This window comes from Prionailurus bengalensis, chromosome F2 (genome assembly GCF_016509475.1).
Source record: "Prionailurus bengalensis isolate Pbe53 chromosome F2, Fcat_Pben_1.1_paternal_pri, whole genome shotgun sequence".
Classification (NCBI taxonomy): domain Eukaryota; kingdom Metazoa; phylum Chordata; class Mammalia; order Carnivora; family Felidae; genus Prionailurus; species Prionailurus bengalensis.
Genome location: NC_057353.1, coordinates 60,111,914 through 60,132,353, shown reverse-complemented (window position 1 = coordinate 60,132,353; position 20,440 = coordinate 60,111,914). Strand labels below are relative to the sequence as shown.

Here is a 20,440-nt window from a genome sequence, read left to right as displayed (position 1 = left end):
TGATGTTTCTAAAATATATTTTCATCTTTTAAGAGATGCAAGAATCATTTAGGGGAAAATATTTTGGAGGAAATTACTTCATCTTCATTTCACAGATTCATGATTGTACCTCTAAAGTTCTAATTTTAATCATTTTGTAGTTTGGAGAAGGAAGGATGCTTCTTCTTTTAGCACAAAATTAGCTTAAACTGACTTTCACTAGAGGAAAAACATGCCACTTAAAGTCACCCAACTGAAGAAAATGAAGTCCAAACGCCCAAGAAATGTTTACTTAGTTTTTAACACCTACTATACTTTGAATCCTGTCATGGTACTCTTTTATGCATTGTTGATCTTTAGAAGTTAAAAAAGGAAAAAAGAAGGAAAAAAAAAACCCGCTCAATTCAGTAACTTCGTGTGGAGGGAATTTCACTTAACAATGAGAGTATTTGGAGATGTGAAGTAGTAAAAAGAATGTCATGCTTTAATTCAGAGTTCCTTATCTGCTACTAAACCCCCAAAGATCAGCAGGTATTAATCTTGCAGCATTTGAATAATGTTCCCATTTTATCTATTTTGTAGTACCCCCTTTAAGCACCTATTGAGCTTGCTAGCCTCTCCCCAGCTCAGAAAACCATAGCAACCTCAGTCCGCACTTCTCCAACTCAGGATAGAGTTCAAGTTGTTCTCCTCAGCCCTCTCGCCATCAAATGCATGGGAAACACTGACCACCGACTAGGTGTCCTAAGACTTCTTCCAGTCCTAGAAAAGGGGCGGGGGAAGGGCCGCGAACACACACACACACACACACACACACACACACACACACACAATTCTGCGTCGTTTAATTGGGAGGGAGAAGGGAAAGTAACATCCGAAAAGGTAAAAGCACTTTTAGAGTTCTTTTGATTGTTCATGATAGCATCTCCGGGTGTTCTGGTACCATCGGTTTGGCCGCCACGCACTGGCCCCCACCTGCCCCCCCCCCCCCAAGGTAGGTCCTCGTCTTTATCACATTATTCCTAAAGCTTTCGGTTTTTTCCTCGGTTTCCAGCCCGCACGTTCACACATGGGGGTGGGGGAGGAGGAGGGGGGAGAGGCGGGGCGGGAAGGTAGCCGGGTCCCGGCACCGCGCAGCTCTCATTTGCGGCGCTCCGACTCGGGCGAAGTTCTCGCGCAGCCGGCTCGCCGCGGCCGGGGCCGGTCCCGGCGGGCGGCGGCGGCGGCGGCGGGTGCTCGGAGCCGGGCGGGGCGGGGGCGGCGGCGGCGGCGGCGGCGGCGGCGGCGGCGGCGCGGGGACGCGCGCTGTCTCTTTAAGGGAGCTCGGTCTGGGGTGGCGCTTTCCTCCGCGAAGGCTCCTTTGATATTAATAGTGTTGGTGTCTTGAAACTGACGTAATGCGCGGAGACTGAGGTCCTGACAAGCGATAACATTTCTGATAAAGACCCGATCTCACTGCAATCTCAAGCGTCCTCTTTTTGGTGCTGCTCGTTTCTCCAGACCCCGCGCCCTCTCGATCGCTCTCTCGCCTTCCTATTTTTTTTTTTTTTAAACAAAAAACAACACCCCCTCCCCTCTCCCACCCGGCACCGGGCACATCCTTGCTCTATTTCCTTTCTCTTTCTCTCTCTCCCTCTTTCTCTCTCTCTCTTTTTTTTTATAAAGGGGGGGAGGGAAGGGAAAGGGGGGGAGGCAGGAAAGACCTTTTTCTCCCCCCCCTCCCCCCCAATAATCCAAGATCAACTCTGCAAACAACAGAAGACGGTTCATGGCTCTGGCCGCCGCGCCACCATCTTTCGGGCTGCCGAGGGTGTTCTTGACGATTAATCAACAGGTAAGGAGGGGCCCGGGCGGGCCGCGGGGCGGCGGGGGGCGGCGGGGGGCGCGGGCGCCCCTCGGCCGGGCCCGGGGCGCCGCGACGCGAGTGCTGCGTCCGCGCGTGTGTGCGCAAAATGTGGGCGATCGCGAGCGGGGAGCCCTGGGAATTAAAAGTGACTTTCTTTGAAAAAAAAAAAAAAAAAAAAAAAAAAGCAGAGGGAGAGTGTGCAGAAAGCCAAGCGCAGGCTTCTCGGGTTTCACATGCATTTTCTTTCTTCCTTTTTGCGCGTGTGATTTCTTTCTTTCTTTCTTCTCTTCTGCTCTCTTTCCCCCCCTTGCTCTTCTCCTTTTGGTGGGTCTGAGACAACTGAGTCTTAGAAACGAGCGACTTCAAACTGCAGTAGCCCTTGGAGTCAGGAGGGTCAAGTTCAGCCGCCAGGGAGGAGGAAAAACAAATCCCCATTTGCCAAAAAAAGAAGTTTCAGGCCGGTGCCCCCTCCCCCCTCGCAGTCCCACTCCCCCTCGCTGTCTCTTTCTGGCTGATTTTAATTCTCTCCTACCGGGCGCAGCGGAGGAGCTGGAGGTGGTTGGACCCGAGGGGCCGCCGCCGCCGCCGCCGCCGCCGCCGCCGCCGCTGCAAGTTTTCTGGGGCTCCTGACAAGCTGGGAGCAGACTAGGCACCAGCATGCAGAGTAGTAAGTTGGGCGAACTTGGGAGGGTCGGGAGGGTCTCAGAGAGGGGCCTTCGTGGGGTCCCCAAAGTGGGAAAACAGCACAGGACTGGCGTTGGCTTTGAAGAGTTTGCAAAGCCAGGCTTCAAACTTTTTGCCTTAAAGGCCCAGCTGGGCTGGAGAAGGAGGGTGTCGCATCCCCTGGTGCACCCGCCTTGCGCGGCTCAGGGAAGCTCGGCTGAGGGGTCTGTGCCCTGTCGGTGCCATGTGGCAGGGCCTTTCAGCCCAGGCGTTTCCGTAGGGGCTGAGGAAGGGGCAGACTTCCTCTGCGGTGCGGATGATGCGCCATGTGTCGCGGGTCAGCGGACACTGGACGGTGATTAAGTGCCTGACAGCGGTGGGACATCCAGGGGACGGGCGCTTCGCCTTCTGTCTAGTTCCTGTTTGGGTTCCAGAGAAACGCATCTTTGAAAGGCCAAGGCAAACACCGCTGTCCCTTCAAATAACTCCAGGATTATAGGACCCCATGAATAATTTGAGGGTGAGGCGGAGGTGGGAGCTGTTTGAAGTGCAAAGCTGTTTTTGTGGCTGGGAAGGCTTTTTTGTTAGTACCTGTGTGAGATGGTGGTGTTTCCCCCTTTCCCCAGGGAGGTCAGTAACTGTTTTATGGTCCGAAGACTCTAAAGCAATTTAAGTTAGAAGGCGAGTAGGACTGGTGGGTTTCAGAGGGAATCTTGGGCTGATTAAATTTTAGGTCTTGCTTTACTTCCTCATATCTTTTTAGGCCTCACAGTTGATACTATGAAAGTTTTTGAGTAAGAGCGATGGATCTTAATTGATGAATCAAAATTATGATAGAATGTTCATCCTTATTCTATTTTGGAAAATCACGGCTAGAGTTTTAAGTGAGGTAAGTGAAGTGAGAAGCTTAGCGGAGAAGTTAAATCGCAGAGAAGTTGGGCCGATTCATTGAACTTTTGTAGATTCATTGAACTTTTGTAAATGCACCAGGTGAAGAGGGAAGGGTCCAAGAGGAAAAATAAGTACAAAGAGAACATACAGATAGGGCCGGAGACAAAATTACAAAGAAATGATAATTCTAGGCCTGGTTGTTGGCTAAAATATGATTGTTCAAAGCAAAAATAAAATAGGAACCTTCTAACCACTACTTCAAAGCCCACCAGCTCTTAAGTTAAAACCTATGGATCTTGCTGGCATCGTGTTACTTTCCTGCTGGTTTTAGGAAAAGTTGATCATTTAGAAAAGGCTGCCAGAGTTAAAAATGCAAGGGGCAGCAAAGGAAAGTAATGCGGGCGGCCAGTTCTTGACGTGGACAAAATGAGAATGAAAGTTTCTGAGCTCACTGCTGTGAAGTTTCTTACATGCTGCTCATTTGCTTAGAACGCTTTCTCAGATATTCCACCGCTTAATGTAAAAAAGCAAAGTAGCTCTAAAATGGTGTGGGCTTTTTTTTTTTTTTTTTTTTTTTTGCTTTCCCCAAGTATGCCAGGGCTGTGAATAAATACAGGGTTTGTATGGGAAGATGAAGCGTTTCCTGTAAGTTGTGATGCTGACAGGACAGTCTGGAAATGATACCAACGTTTGGAAGATTTTTTTTTTTTTACCTTTAAGTGAAAGTTTATTAATGACATGCTTAATCTTAACAAGTCAAACATATTGTTCTTAGAGCTTATCTCTCCTCAGATTTCATAACTTCCTTTTAAAGCTATACCCCTGGATGAAAACATCTCTAGATTGAGTTAAATATACCGGGCCACAAACGTGGTAAAGTTTGATGATTATTTTTTAATATGAACAACCTGAAAATAAAACTCCTGACGGGGGGATAAAGTTTTAATGCCCCATTATGACTTGATTTCTCTAAATGCGAGGCATTCCGCAGCTTCATTGATGCACTGTTGGTGGAGTATTGTTTACCATGAGTGAGTTGATGTTTACAGCTTCCCAATATATGTCTTATATGTTAGGATATATTGTGTGTAGAATACTTTTCCCACACATAACAACCGAGTCTGACACTCTCCAAATAAATGGTGGAACATCGCAAGTTCCTTACAAAAAAGTTTGTCACTCCTTTGAATTCTACACGCTGTAAGGGTCTGCTGCTATTTAGATGTTGTCCTTTGTCTGTGAAAGGTAACATTAAAAGTAAAGAGAAGAATGTCATAGCAGTTGTGAGGTCTGAGTTGATTTTAGAGCTCAGCATTCTGATGATTAATATTCTAAACGAGTTAATAAAATTTTTACTTGAAAAGAGGTTAGAATCCATAATCGTGTGCTAATTGTGAGTTACACATGCCTCTTCGACGTTTTCAGTATTATTTTTACTTTTCTTTTAAGTCACATACTCCTCCTGAGTTTACTCTGATTTCCAGAGTATAGGTCCTCCTGTAATACACATAAGGGAATCTTCATTCATAAGGAGAAACTTCAAAACAGGGAAATGAATGCATCTGTGGAAAAGCTGCTTTTAAGATCTTAGTATTTCAATGATGTTTCTATTACTGGTATTATTATTTGGTGAGTGTGTGCGTGTGTGCGTGTGTGTGTGTGTGTGTGTGTGTGTGTGTGTAGAGACAGACAGAAAGAAAGGAAGAACACAGTTTGAAGTTAATAATCTGCACATTCCTATAAAGACATGCCAAAGGGTGTTAAGTTTTAATAAACTATTTTCTTACCTTCTTTGTGGAAGTAAATAAACATTACTGAAATTTTTAGAAAGACTTGTGGCAAATTGTTTTTGAGCTAGAATTTTTTTTGATTTTGAAATCTGTACAAATATTGATAACTGGACTTTAAATGTTTTTTAATAATGCATATAATCTAGAAAAATATTTTTCTTTCACTACCCCTTTTGGTAGCAAATAATAATGTAATAACATTATGCTATTGTGTAGAAAACAAAAATAGACTTTAAGAATGTTATGGGCAGGTGTTTACAATTGATTTAAAGGGAAAATTAGTATTTTTGAAATAAGCGATGCACTTAAAATAAAGTGACTGGTGCACATTAAAACATATTCTTATTAAGATATTCTCTGGTGTGTAAAATGAAGCCATTCATTCAACAGACTGACAACTTTCCACTTGGTATTTGCCTTTGCTTAATTTAGTTTCCGCAGGACAGCTAGTGTGGTAGTCTGCATCTGTTTTTGGCAGGCACAGAAAACTATAAACTGAGACAGTTCTGTCCCAAATAGCTCACAAGTTACAATCAATTTGATAAAAACAGGCAGGTCTTATGGACTTGCTGTCTGTTGTTCATCCTTGGTCAAGCTTTCAGGTAACAGGTTTCTTTCTCTCCCCGTTTTGCTGGTTATAACTACTAATGCCATTGATAACTAATTCTGAGTCTTGTTTACTCATTTATCTACTTTATTTATTATTTAATGAAATTTGGGGAAATTAATGACAGCATATCTAGGCTTGGTTTTATTTTATATGATAACTATGTCTTTTGATATCATCATACAGAAAGTAATGAATTCTTTCTTACTATAATAGGTTTACAATTTATGGAATTGCACAGTCCCCTTAGGTGAAATGTGAAGAAACTTCTAGCCCTTGCCAAGTAGAAATCTCATCTAATTCTCTGAAGTTCCTTGTAATTGTCATGTATAGAGAAGGCTAATGCTCTTCGCAGTGATTCCCCTTGAAAAAAATTAAGCAGAGTTTTTTTAATAATCATCAAAATTATTTATCTCCTACAAGCTTTAACCAGTGGATTAAAGTAAATATGCTAAAATGCCAACTGTTGTTTTATACTACCGTTCAGTAGCAAACAGTGCTGCAGAGGGAATAACCACTTTTAAAATTTTCTCCTCAAGTGTCAGTGGGTCGTAGGCTATTTGTTTATTTGTATAGGATATTTGGTTAATTATATATGACCTTTACTAATAATGTCTTTAATGCTGCTCCTATGGTCAGCTCTAGTATTGTGTTACTGTGCGTTTCAGATGCCTGGGAACCAAACCCACTGGTCTTTCGTTTGGTTCTCTGGTGGGTATCATAACGTAGAACCAGATTTAGTTTAGAAAGAGATCTTTGGGCTTAAAGAGACCTCTTTGCTGAATTTGGGGAAGGACCTATGGATGAAAATAATTTGAATTGTTAAGAGTTCAGGAAGAAGCATGACTTGTCGCCGTAGCTGGAGTAGCTGTTACAGTAGCAAAATGTCTACTTTTTGTCACTCCCCCCCACCCCCCTTTTTTTGTTTTTTGTTTTTTCCAAGAGCACAAATCCAAGTAGCAAAAGCAAAGATGAAATTAGCTATGCACTTCAAATGTGAAGCATCATTGGGAATCATTTTCTGATTCAAAGCTGTAATTAAAATACAAATAATATCAAAATACCCCCAAGAAGACACTAAGGGTACGCCTTTTGTTCCTAAGCATGTTTCATTAAGAATAAGAAAGAAAACTTTTAATTTTTAAAACGTTTCTAGCTCTTTAAAAACCTGCAGTAAATACTTTACAAGTGGCTAGACACCTTCCCTGGTGGTTTAGTTTATACAAGCAGGAAACTTTCTCTCCTACTCTTTCTCTCTTTCTTGTTTTCTTTAAACCAACTGACGTAATGCCAAACTTTGCTTTAAAAGAACAGACAGAAGTAATTGGTAGCTTTTAACTTTTAATAATGTTCTGGATTGGTTTTAGTGGCCAAAATGCCATTTTTTAAAAAAAAAAAAAGTTCAAGTAAGAACGGGCTTGTGGCCTGAGGAAGAAAGGCTCTGTTGATGTAGTTATTTTTATTCTTGTTTTTCAATCTGTTATTAAAAATCTTTCCTGCTGAGCACTGCTGGATTTCTCCAATTGCTCTCTGTGATGGCTGGTGCATTTCAGGTTACCGTAACTTAAACAGTTTTTGGGTTTGGGGGAGAGTGGGTATTTGTGTTGCGTTCTTTCTTTCTTATTTGGAAAAAAAATTGTTTTTGTTTCAATTGACATGAATTAATTAAGATCATCAATGGCGACAGGTCAATGGATGTGTTTATATAAAGAATGCTACACCTGTTAGCAAGAGCCTGAAATGTGGAAGTTTAATTGTGACATTAATCATTTTTATGTGCGGAGGAAGGAAAATAGATGAAACTTTACAAAAATATATTTTTAGATTGAAAGCGTTAATTTTAAGGTTCAGTTTGTTTCGACCGGTGGTTCTTTTATTCTCACAATTTTAGATGATAATATTTTAACCCTATTTATCACACAGTGTTTTTAGTCTCCTTTTTTTTTTTTTTTTAAATTAGTCCTTTACTCTCTTCCTGATCTTACACAGGCAAATAGAACTTTCTCCAGTTAAGGGACATCTTGGTGATGTTGATTGGCATCAGGGCAACTTCAGAAGCTGGCAAGTAGGAAGATCTTTTCAGAGGGCAAAAAGATTTGTGCCAGTTTTTCCTTCCTTGGGGAAAGACACTCCATCCAGAAGTGGGGCCCTCCACCCCATTTGGTGGGGCAGAACGGAGTATCGACATTTCTGGTGTGAATCGTTCGTAAGGTTTAAATCTTATGGGTACTTGTCTTAGACTTGGCTTTTAACCCCAAATTTGTTTTAAGAGTTTTTGTAGTTGAGAGTTGTTGTTGTTGTTACACAGAGCACATTTTAAAAATAATACATATTGAACTTAGGTATCACGGAGATACCTTAAAATGTCTCTTATGTTTTTTTACGCTTATAAAAAGCATTCCTCATATTCAGGGAAGTTGAAGTGCTCTCCGCGTAGACATTTGACAGTTTTGACTTAACCTGACTTACGTCTTTCTCAGTTTTTCTTGTGAGAGCTAAGACTTTAGTCCACATCAGGGGTACTGTTTCTCTGGTAACTACTTCTTTACTTACGGATTTGTCAGGGAAGACCTTAGGAACTGAAGCTAGAAGTTGTTCACGTCAGCATGGTGAGAGTGTCTCAGAGTAAGTCTTACTTTATGTTTCATAGAGTTTTCAAACATAAATTTAAAGTTACTGGTTTCTCTGTGATTGCATTTTTATTTAATGAATGTTGGTTTATTACTTCAAAACTGAGTGAACAGTAATAAAGTGTAGCAAGAAGGAAAAAAGGCGGAGGGTGGTGTTTGGAGCAGCAGTGCTTTGATATCAGCAGTTTGTTTACTGTTCAGTGGTGGGGAGGGGTTGGAGAGGCTTTGTGGGAGATGATAGAAAAAAAATCCATCAATTGCGCATATGATCCCCTCCCCTTAAGGTTTACTTAAACAATATGTTTCAGTTTTGCCTCAAACCATTCCGCACCACTTCTGCTCCCAAGCATCCACCACTATCTGGTTCCTGAGCGGTTAAGGATGACACTTTCTGTTGTACAATGAACTACACTATTGTTTGAACTAAGGTAACATATTTTACTTTATGTAATTTTTTTTTGGTAGTTATTACTAGGATACCTCTAATGTGAGAGGAAGCCTAGCATTGTAAAGGTCTGCAAGTGCTTGAAGTATCCATGATGACTACACTGTGTTTAAATTATTGCTGGTATGTGCATGCTGTTATGGGTGTGTTTTATGTATGGATGTACATGGACTGATAGTACATGGATACACCTTGATGGTAGATTCTAATAATGTGAAACCATTAACTCTGCCCTTTTAACATGAATCTTTTAAGGAGTTACATGACCTACTTCATAAAGTCTAGAAGTTTGAGATGGATATGGAGTCTAACCGTAATGAAGCCATCATTAGCATACTTCTGTCTACTCTGAATTTACTAGGAAATTTTAAAAATGATGGAAAGCTATAAATCAAAATGCCACCTTTCGGTGCATTGTTAAGAAATGCTTTTGAAGAAAAATTTTTTAGAAGTCCCATTTCTGCTGAGAGGAGCAGTTAAGTGACAGTGTTGTTTCTGAATATATCTTTTTATGGGATGGCACTTTATACTTCTGTCCCAAAACGTTATGTAGAAATAATATGGAAAATGTAAAGACTCCGTACTGTGACCCAATGCTTTTTTTTCCCTAGGGTGATGGATTCTGTGCGTCACCTAAATGTGATGCTATTTGCCAGGCTTGCAATACTGGTTTTGAGGGTTGCTCTATGTCCTATTTCGTCAAGCAACACAATACAACAACTTTGGTATCTAGGTAATTGACACAGTCAAAATAGGCTCTGGAAAATGTTCCAAAAACTTCTAAGTCAGAAGCTAACATATATTCAGTTTATTTAACATTTGAATAAACAGTGACTCATTGTCAGCTATTTAAGTCTCCTATAGTAGATAGTGTTAGAAGGAAATATACAAGTGTCCATAGTTCATATTCTGTTTCTTTTTTCCTTTATTTAAAGGGAGCATAGTTCTTCTATTTGCATTTATAATTGCTTTCTCTGTTAATTACTTAGCATTTGTGATAGTAAGTAGTATAGTATTATGAAGAATAATAAATGTATTCACAGTATCTAATGTATATGTTCCAAGCTTTAGAAAACATTAATATTATATTATTAAATTGAGCATTATAATAACCAAGAATAAACCCAGTATGGGATGATAGATACACTACAACTGCTATTTTGACACTAAATATATTTTAGCTGTAGAAAAAATATATGAAAAATATTTCAAAGCCTCAGAGCTTTTTTACTTGTAGAATTTGGATAGAATTTGTGAAACTTTCGTCAACAGATACTTCTAATATAACATGTGCTTCTTGATTAGATCCTACGACATGGCTTTCAGTGAATTCATGTGAAACACTATTGCAATTTTTCCTTATAGAAGTATATATTATGTCTGCGATCAGAGACATCTATAAATAGTGTAAATATATAGGGCAGAAGTTAGTTTGTGGAATCTATTTTCTCCATTTTCTGATACACCTCATGTGCAAAGGGGTCAGGCATTAGTAATCTAGCTTTAGCTTTATTTTTCTCTGAGCTGTGCCCAAGTGCAGCCTGTGAATCTGTGCCTTCATGTGAACTTAGTGCATACATGTACATACACATATCTGTTTTCTCATTCGTATAGAATGTTTTGCCTTACAGGCACTGAATGGAATTGTAACGTATCACATATTTATTTACATGATTTTAGCCTTTGTAATATCCATTTTAATTACTTGATGCATCCCAACACCTTTTTGAAGGTTAATTTAATTATAATTTTGGTTCTGAAATGAGAGCACGATTGGCAAAACAAATTAAAAACCAACTTCTACTTGTGACTTCTCTGTGATGTCATTAACCAGGCATCATCTTTAGCTCTGAAAAATGTAGACGTAGTTACATCAGCCAGTTATTCTCTCAATACTATTAAGTAGTTGAGAACATATAAAAGTTCCTGAAAGAGATTTTGGGTTTTGTTTCAACTTTACTTTATGACGCCATTAAATTTTTTTGAAAGGGAATCTCACTTTAATTTTTAAAAATACCATTCAACTGATGAATTAAGACTGGTTTTACATATATATATACACACACATATATATATAAACATATATATGTGTATATGTATATATATATATGAACAGAAGAGAGATTTAGATACTGTACAATCCATTTATGTGTATATATATATATATATATTTATTTAATCAAGGCTCATGTTACTAATTTTTCTCAGTCCATGTTCGCCTCATTGTTGAATTATTAATAATTCTTTATCAACACTTAGTGGATGTACCTCTGAGGTCCTTTAAAATCGGTATTTACTGTATCTGGAAGCCGAATTTTTATGTTAATAAATCGACTTAATTATGAATTGGAAAAACACAAGTGATTATATTTAGTATCATCTTTAACTTATTATTGGAAGTGTACTCTATTTAAAGATTGCAAATTTTTCACCTCTGTTCTGCAAACTTAGGTAAGTTTTAGAGAATAACTGAGTACAAGTGGCCAGTGTAAGCAATTGCATCCAAATAAGGAGTAATATGAAGCCTTATATTCTGTAACTTACAAACAGATCCTAAGAGTTGTTTCTCCTTTGCATTTACAACAAATTTGTATTACACCATTGAACGTAAGATGTGGTAAATTACTATAAGAAACTCACTGTCATCTAGACCTCAATTTCTGTGAACTGTTTATTTAACTCTCTATCCCATAACTGTTTATCCTGCTTCTAAATGTCCCGTTCTTAAGGCAATTTATGTCCTTGAAAGAGTGTCCTAATTATTTACATTTTACTTTTTCTTTGTCTTCTGATAAACTTTAAGTAAGAAAACCATCACTTGTAAGATTTTAGGCTGACAGTAAAAATCATCATGCACACATTTTATGTACAAATATATGTGCTTGCGTGTTCACTTGGTCAGACGTTTAACTCTTTAGTGTTACACATATTTGTGTGTACTTATGTATTTTTACTTCAGAAGAGTTCAGTACATCATTGTTAATGTTTAAGCATGTGCTTCCATGCTCTTCACACTCCCTGAATAATTCAATATATCATTGGCAATAATAAACATTTAAAGATGAGACCAAAAATGAATAGAAATGGAAAAATGGGGTAGATATGAGTGTAAGTAGGTTTTCCTTCTTTTTGTTTGTGTCATGTTCAGTTTCTATCTAAAAAGATATGTATGGGTATATATACCTATATATATCCATATATATCTATATCTGAACGAACAGAAGAGAGATTTAGATACTATACAATCCATTTAACATAAGTAAGGAACTATTGCAATATGTGACTTTATTTATTTATATATTTTTGTCATAGGAGACTTTTACCTCTGCCTGTGGTACTTGGGAATTTTAGATAAACCCCATTGGGGTCACACTCATCAGTTCCGGCTTTGCATGACATAAAGCATTCCCTAGTTTCTGGTGCACTACTGTGCTGTTTTCCTTCAGGACTGGAAGTCCTGTAAGTTAATTTGGCATTTGAAAGCACTACTAGAATTTTTCCTTTTTGAAAATCCTCTGGATGGCTTTCAGAGGAGTAAGTAGAGAGCACGGGCAGCATGATGTTGTTCATTTCAGGATGCTAAAGAAAGTTATGCTGAGAGCAAGCATGCTTCCTCTGGATTATTCTGCTGTGCGTTATTACCATTTTTTTTTCCTTCTTTGGGATCTAATATTTCAACTTAAGGGGAATAGAGATTTTTACTTTTAGTGGAAAAATATGCCAGCTCTAGGGTTTTTTACCTACATTTCTTTATAATATGTATATTGGGGGGATGTTAAGAAGAGAAACTTGGGTACTATAAAATAATAATATTATTTTGCTGTCTGCAATTGAACAGGCCCTTGCCATTCCATTTCTATGAGGAAATGCATTGAAAAGAATAAAGTTGTGGTATAGTTTTGAAATGACTGGAAGCACCAACTGTGACACATTTCTGGCAAATAGATGAAGACAGTGTTAGTGCCTCCACCAAACTGTGTACTCCAAGTTGACAAATATGAATTTGACCATTTGATCACAGATAATATTTGAAATGCATGTGTCCTGGTTCAGGGAAGGGGGTACTTAAATCATCCTCACCATCAGTATGCTTTAGATTTGCAAGAAATACAATGCCAAGTATCGTGTTGTCAGACCTTCGAGATTTTTAGTAAAGAGTTTTGCTTGTTTATAGAAGCTTACATTCAGCGACATTGAGCACAGACTGCCTAACGTATTTGTGCATTGAGCTCTAGTGAAGTTCAATAGATGATTGTGTTTCCATCAAGATTTAGGGAGCAGTGCACTAGAATAGTAGCCATCTACTAATGATGGTTCTGAGGTTTGGATGGTGTAACTGATTTTTAGGAGCTATGGCATAAATATAATAATAGGTAGAAATATTTAGAGTGATTACCTTTTATAAAAGTTAGTTCTGTCTTTCATGTCTAGGAAAATATAGCAGTGAATGTTTGCTTTTTGTATGTTTTGTCTCCAAGCAGAGGAAACTGACAGTTTTATGTTTTAAGTGCCGAAAGTTGTTCTTGGCTAAGCAGTCCCTGAGTTAATCACTGGGATGTTAACTTGAATTTTTGTCTTTGAAAAGTTTTCGAATTTTAAAGCGAAATACGCTTCCATTATTTCCAAATTGACATCCTGTGTTCTGGATTGGTTTTTAGAGAACTGTTTTCCAAATTCTCTTGGATCGCTTGAAGTCCATTGATTTTGAAATATTTAGTTTAGCTTTTTTTTTTTTTAAGCTTTTCAGAAAGGAGAGGAAAAACTTCATCTTTTTAGGTTTTTTTCTTTATTACAGAACCCTCATTATTTCTCATTAAGTACAAATTAATCTTGCCTTTATTTTGCATACTTTTTTTTTTCCTTCTGTGTTCTTTTCAGAAACTCATTTTGGTGCATCAGAAATTGAGAGAACAGTGATTTCAGCTCCCCCGCCACACCTTTCTGTGATAAGATATTGTGGTCATTGCTAAAGAATCACTACGGAGAAATTCTGTCTTCTGTCATTTGCACAGTTTTCATTTTTACTTGAAAAAAGAGTGATATTTAAAAATCATATATTCTTTGGGGTTAATTGCAAATATTATGAATGCTGTAAAATAACATGACATTTAGTTTTTTTTCTCATTTGCGTCTTAGGCAGTTTGTGTCTAAAAATTTATTGGAAGGAAAAAGAAAAAAGTATTTTAACCAGCTTTGAAATTAATTTAAGATAGTCTTGTGGAATTCTCCAAAATGAATATGAAAATATCAAATACTGTCAATGCACAGGGTTAAAATTAACTTTGTATAAATAGTGGAGACTTTAACCTGACTTATTTTAGTGCAAAAGATGTTTTAGTACAAAGAAGATATTCTCTGGTTTGCCCGTATTTTATTTTATTTTATTTTATTTTTTGCAAGCTGTTTGCTTAAAATGATTGGCATCCTTAAATTATGGTTGTGTGGAAAACAAATAAGGCTGCTACTATAAAGAAACAAGAGCTCTGCACATGCATCTTAAAAACGATTTTAAAATATTTTCGTTTGGAACGAATGCATCGGGCCCCAAAGAAATAGATAGTATCCCTAACACATCGCCCACTCTCTTCTCTCAAAGTGGAATCTACTCGCAGAGAGCGCATTATTTCCACTTGCAGTGGAGTGTATTTCCTAGTATTTTGGTGTCTCTGCTGGTAGAAATGTAGATATTTCAACCAACCACCTCTTTCTTTGGTTCCTGTGATAGGAGGTGAACTTTTGCCAAAACTTTTGGTGCAGTGTAATCAAGACCATGTTGTGGAACTAGGCTAATGTGATGATTTTAAGTCATGTTTAATGTGTTATTTAGAAAAAAATAATTTTTAAAATTACCATTTGTAATGTATTGGAAGAACTGGGATGGTGTTTTTGGATTTAATTCAAAGCCTTGATACTGGCAAGGAAGAGAAAAATTCCATAGATCATTTCTTCTTTTCCTAATGTAGGAGAAAATGGGGTTTATTTGGGTAAATACCTTGGTAGAAATAATTGGTCAACTTTTATTTTGACAAAACATGATCATGTAAAAATATAAGCACATTTGCTGAGCCCAATAATATATGCATTTTGTTTCTTTAGGTTACATCAATAAAGCCATATACAAAGGAAAATGAACAGAAGAATACATTTAATCACCTATCTGAGGTCAGATGTAGAGTGAACTGCGTAGCCTGTGTGAGAATTCTTTTAGTTCTGTGCTTATACTCTGAGACCTGTTCCTCATCTCCTATGCTCATGGGCATATTTCTTCATATGTGCGAGAATGTTCAGTGTTCTGCTTCCCATGTACACATGGAAATGTGGATTTAGGCTTGAGAGTCTTTTAACACTTTTTTTTGTTGAGGAAAAGTAAAGCTGGCTAGTGAAACACTTCTCAATGACTGAACTTCCCTTGAATGGTCCCTCTAAAATCTACGACTCAAGTTCAAATTTTGTTTCTTTGTTTTTCTTTAATTCAGGTAGTATTCAGAGTGATCACAGGATCATATTTTATTTTGAGTAATAGGAGGGATGTGAGCTCCTATCCATTTTACAGAAGGATCTTATTTTACAAAGGAGAAAACGAAGGATTAAGTTAAGTGAATTTCCATAATCATACAGCTACTTACATAAAGGACTGAGCTTAGAATCAGTGTCTGGTCCCTATCTTCATACATATATAAAATGCTACACAGGTTTGAGATTTGTTGAGGAAGTCTGCCTAATACTTGAAATTCACTACTTTTCATTTTTCCTTTTGTAACTGAATTTGAGAATAGAATTAGAATATCATTTATTCATATGCAGTGGGGAACTGATCATGGAATAAATCAGTTGGTACTTTCATATTATTTCTTTACCAATACCTTATGAAGATACAGGAATCAAATGTTTAATCTAGAGGTTATCCTGAAAGTTAAAAGTTACTGCAGAAAATCGAGGCTTAATATTTCTTTCAGACACCTGAACAACAGAAGCCTCTTTAGATTCATGTATATAAAATTCAGTTGGTAAAGAATTAGTTCTAAAATGGTCATTACTAAGGAGTTAGTTTGTATTATTCTTCTCTCTGTAGCTTAAAATACCTCCCAACTTTTATCTAGTTTGAGACCACCTTTAAAAATAAAAATCGTCCATTTGAATTAAGGACTTTTTATCTTCCAAGAAACTGGACTTTTCTTTATTCATAACAGCCATAAGCCCCTTGGCAGGTTGAAAACTATAGACAGCATCTGTGAGATTAGGCCTGAAATGTGCAATTAGTTGTTAAAACGTGGTTGAGAAACCGTTCGTGGCATTTTAATAAACTCCTTAGCATTTATCAAAACAAATTAACAAAAGAATAATAAAGAACTTCATTTATGTTAAATGCTTTTGTTATTAATTTTGTCTTTTGAATGATACATTTCAGGTTTACTGCAGTAAAAATGAAATATATTAAAGTATAAATATAATGCCTTTATTTTTCTTGTAGAATTTCTTTCAAGTTCCATTTTTATCCATGACCCTTCTGTACAATATGAATGCAATTAACAGTTCTTTGTTGGTTATCGTTAAGCTAATTTTAATCATTTACTCCATTGCGTTGGAAAAATTCTGTCGTCTCAGACAACAGATCTCTTGTTTCTTCTTACCTTTCACTTCTAATAGTTAGATAATCTAAAGGTTAGTGCAGATCCCCTCATCACTGAAATTTATGGTTTATAACCTGTGATGACACTCTAATATCCATTTCTGTTGCAAAAAATCGTAGTGGATGCCATGCAGAAAAATGTTGGACCCAAGACATTCCCCAACCTCCTTCAGAAGACAGTTCTGGGAGGCTCTTTGGAAAGCAGAAGGAGGTGTATCAGATCCTGGAAATGACAGGTTTGGTCCAGGGTCTGCACTTGAACCCATTTCATCTTGAGTTGCCAGGTGAAGATACCTGTTGGACTGCCTTTTATTTGTCTGGGTTTGTGTCTTAGCCAGAGGGCAGGCTTGTCTTTTATTTAAATTTGGCTGTTGTGGTTCGCTGTTTCTTTCAGGTGAAAACCCTTTGTAAATGGCTGTTGTGAATAGTATTCTTTTAAAATAAAAAGTTTGCTTATGAACAATGATCACAGTCAGCTAGAAATAATTAAATCAGAGAGTAATGAAATATTTAATATTAAAAGGCAGTTGTTTCTTCTAAAATAGGTTGAGGAACCATCTTCATGATTATGGTGACCATCTCACACAAAATCTCTTTCTTGGTATAGTGAGCATATGATACAGAGAAAGGCTGAAAACTTCCATTATTACATAGCTATCTAGGACTTTTGCCCTCCTCTTCCTCCAGAAATTATCTCTGTTTGAAGTTGATTTTTTTTTTTTAAATCTGTGAATTAGTGTTTAACACCTGATGTTTACTTGATGGAACCATAGGAAACTCATCAATGCTTACCTTGCCTCGTTTTTCTCTTCTTCTCCTTTGACTTTAAAGAGCTTGGAACCTTACCATGTCCTCTTGGCATTGCAGATCAAAATAAATTTTAAATGGCTCTTACTCTGGGCTTTGTTTATCAGAAAGTACTTTTTTGTTGGCTTCTAAAATAGGTCACATCCAGATAAGGTTTAAATAAGATGAATTTTTTGTATTTTTTTTCCTTTCCACTTATTAAGGGATTTTCTTCCCTGATAAATCAGTTTCCATTTAATTTTTACCCGCACCCTGAATCACAGCTTTACTAATATAATCATCTAACGTTTAGTAAACTTCTACTCAGACATTCCTTAAACTGTTCTATACTTGTTCTCACGGCACATACTTGTGAACAAAGACTGCCCTGGATGTTTTATAGAAGGTAGCCACATCACATTTATTTTCTGCTCAATTGCAGTTGTTTTTCTTAGAATCTAGCAAAAGTCCAGTTGTAATTCTGTAGCTAATATACGTGGCTCCTCAGACACAGGGTATGGTTTAAGCACTGGACCGCTTTTAGGTAACAAACAGCCCACAAATAATGAATATAGCTCTCTTGAAAGTGTAGAAAAAGATAAGGTAAAACAAAACAAAAGGCTACTTTTCATTTATTTCCAGATGGATTCCATCTTGTACTTGGCATGGCACAAAGTCAAAATGTTGCACTTTGAGATTTATTAATTAGAATGTTTCTAAGCCAGATATGGAATCTGTTCTCCTTTTTCAGATAAAAGATAAACCTGCCCAGCTATAAAAAGAACTTTAGAGTGGGGAAAATGTCAAAATCTCAAATCTGGATTTTCTTTTCATGTAGACCTCCATTTCTCAACAGGGAAGTCTACCAGGTTCCTCCGTTTGTGGACACTGTTGTATTGAGGACACCAGTGGCCTCATGGCAGCTAAGCCCAATGATCTTTCCATCTGACTGCATCTCTTAAATGAACTGGATGCTTCCAACCCTTCTCTTGAGTTTCTCTCCTGGCTTGGCTTCTGGGGGCACTGTATCCCTGCTACACTTGTTTTTGTCTGTCCTTGACTTTCCTTTTAGTTTCTGCACTTTTCCTTAGTATTATATGTTTTCACCTTTTGATCTGAATGAAATAACTCCAGAGTTTTCACCTCCAGACCTAACTTGGCTTCTAAGTTCCAAGATCAGTAGTCTTCAGACACCATTAGGTACTTGTTTATGTACCTGTTTATGTCATTAGTTTGGCATTCAGGACTCTAAGCTCTGCTCTCAGTTTGTACTATACCATGTGTTCTATCCTCAAATTAGTACTTAATCATAGAACATTCCCAAACCAACCTTCATTCCTGTTCTTCCCTCTATGAGATACTTTTCATCCAACCTTAACTGTATGAATTCTACCTGTTCCTGAGATGTTGACTTTTGTTTTTCTTCCTGAAGCCTTCCGATTTATAGTCATCTATACTTAAACATCCCTGCCGTGTGTTCCCATTTATTTGTGGCTTTGCTATATAGCCCATACCAGAATCTACTTGGCATTGCAAGTCTGAAGAGATTAAGAGGATACCCAACTTATTTCTGTCCTCTTTACAAAGCCTTAGACGCAGTGGTTTCTCAAAAGTGTTGCGTTAAATTGGCACATGGGGGAAGGACACTTTGGCCAGAAGAGAATGAATGACACTTTTAATTGACCAAATTGTGAAATTGGGTTGCTGAGTTTCAGAGAGGTAAAGGATTATCTGATCATTGTATAATTAATAGATGTTTCTTGAAGTTTGCCCTAATAAATTGTTCCCAAAGGATATAACTGCTGGTTACAACTTTAACGTGCTGTGTTTTGCAGTATGCTTTCAAATTCTGTCTTTCATTGATTAACAGCATTGAACCAAGTGTGACGGTGCTGCTAAAACTGAGATGAAGGGAGGACCAAATACATTTGTGAACTATAGAAAATTGAAAACCCACATTGCCTTGTGCTTCGCTGATACTGCATCTGGGGTACTACCAAATAATCAAAGATGCAAGGAGATAAATGATGTGCCCTTAATACGTGAAGGTTAATAACATCAGGTTCTAACGTCATGAGCCAGAAGTGTGTAATTTTAACTTTCACATGTTGAATATTTGTCAGCCTAAATATTGCATCCTGATGTTTGAGGACAGTGGCTTACAAACTAGCTTCATGGTGAAAGTTACATGTAAGTGGTCCAGTGCTTGGATGCTAAGGGGGGATGATTTGCCTTCGGAAGATCTAACAAAGATATTGATGAATGGGGTTTGTCAGGAGCTGAGCAGAACCACAAGTAATAGTGCTTTGGGATGCCCAGGTTTGTGGCAGTGAAGGTTACTGAACTTCTTTTTGCTCTTCTCCATTTTCATGCCTCTTTGAGAAATGTCCCCTAGAGTGATAATAGTGCTGAGACATTTCTCATGTTGAAACCTTGCCTGAGACTTCTTTGTTTGATTTTTAGTAATTTTAATTTCATTTTAAAAGCCAAGGAGCAATTTTGAAGTTTTTTGTTGTTGTTGTTGTTACCTCCTTTTTTTTTTAAATGTGTATTTATTTTGGAGGGAGACAGAGAGAGACAGAGCATAAGCAGGGGGAGGGGCTAAGAGACAGGGAGACACAAAATCCGAAGCAGGCTTCAGGCTCTGAGCTGTCAGCACAGAGCTCAACGCGGGGCTTGAACTCACGAACTTTCAGATCACGACCTGAGCCGAAATCAGATGCTTAACTGACTGAGCCACCCAGGTGTCCCTGTTTTTCTTTCTTTTTTTTTTTTTTTTTTAAAATTTTTTTTTTCAACGTTTATTTATTCTTGGGACAGAGAGAGACAGAGCATGAACGGGGGAGGGGCAGAGAGAGAGGGAGACACAGATACGGAAACAGGCTCCAGGCTCTGAGCCATCAGCCCAGAGCCCGATGCGGGGCTCGAACTCACGGACCGCGAGATCGTGACCTGGCTGAAGTCGGACGCTTAACCGACTACGCCACCCAGGCGCCCCTCTTTTTTTTTTTTTTTAAAGACCATATCCTTGGCCTTCTCGCTGTAGTTTTTTTTTTCTTTTTTAACAACAAAACTTTCTTTTATCAAAGAACTGGGAAGTCCCTTTGATTTAATATATGAATCTGTTAAGCGCTTAAATATTATTTTAAACAGCTCTGGAAAATTGTTAAGGC

The 20,440-nt window shown here is 37.9% G+C and overlaps 1 protein-coding gene across 2 annotated transcripts in view; it reads left to right on the top strand.

Moving 5' to 3' along the window:
• Positions 1-1,280: 1,280 nt before the first annotated feature.
• The window catches only part of TRPS1 (transcriptional repressor GATA binding 1), a 258,854-nt gene continuing 239,694 nt past the window's right edge, over positions 1,281-20,440 (top strand). For both annotated transcript variants that reach the window (XM_043601624.1, XM_043601623.1), the window contains exon 1: positions 1,281-1,813. The gene's annotated coding sequence lies outside the window, so the exon portion shown is untranslated. The remainder of the gene's footprint in view (positions 1,814-20,440) is intronic.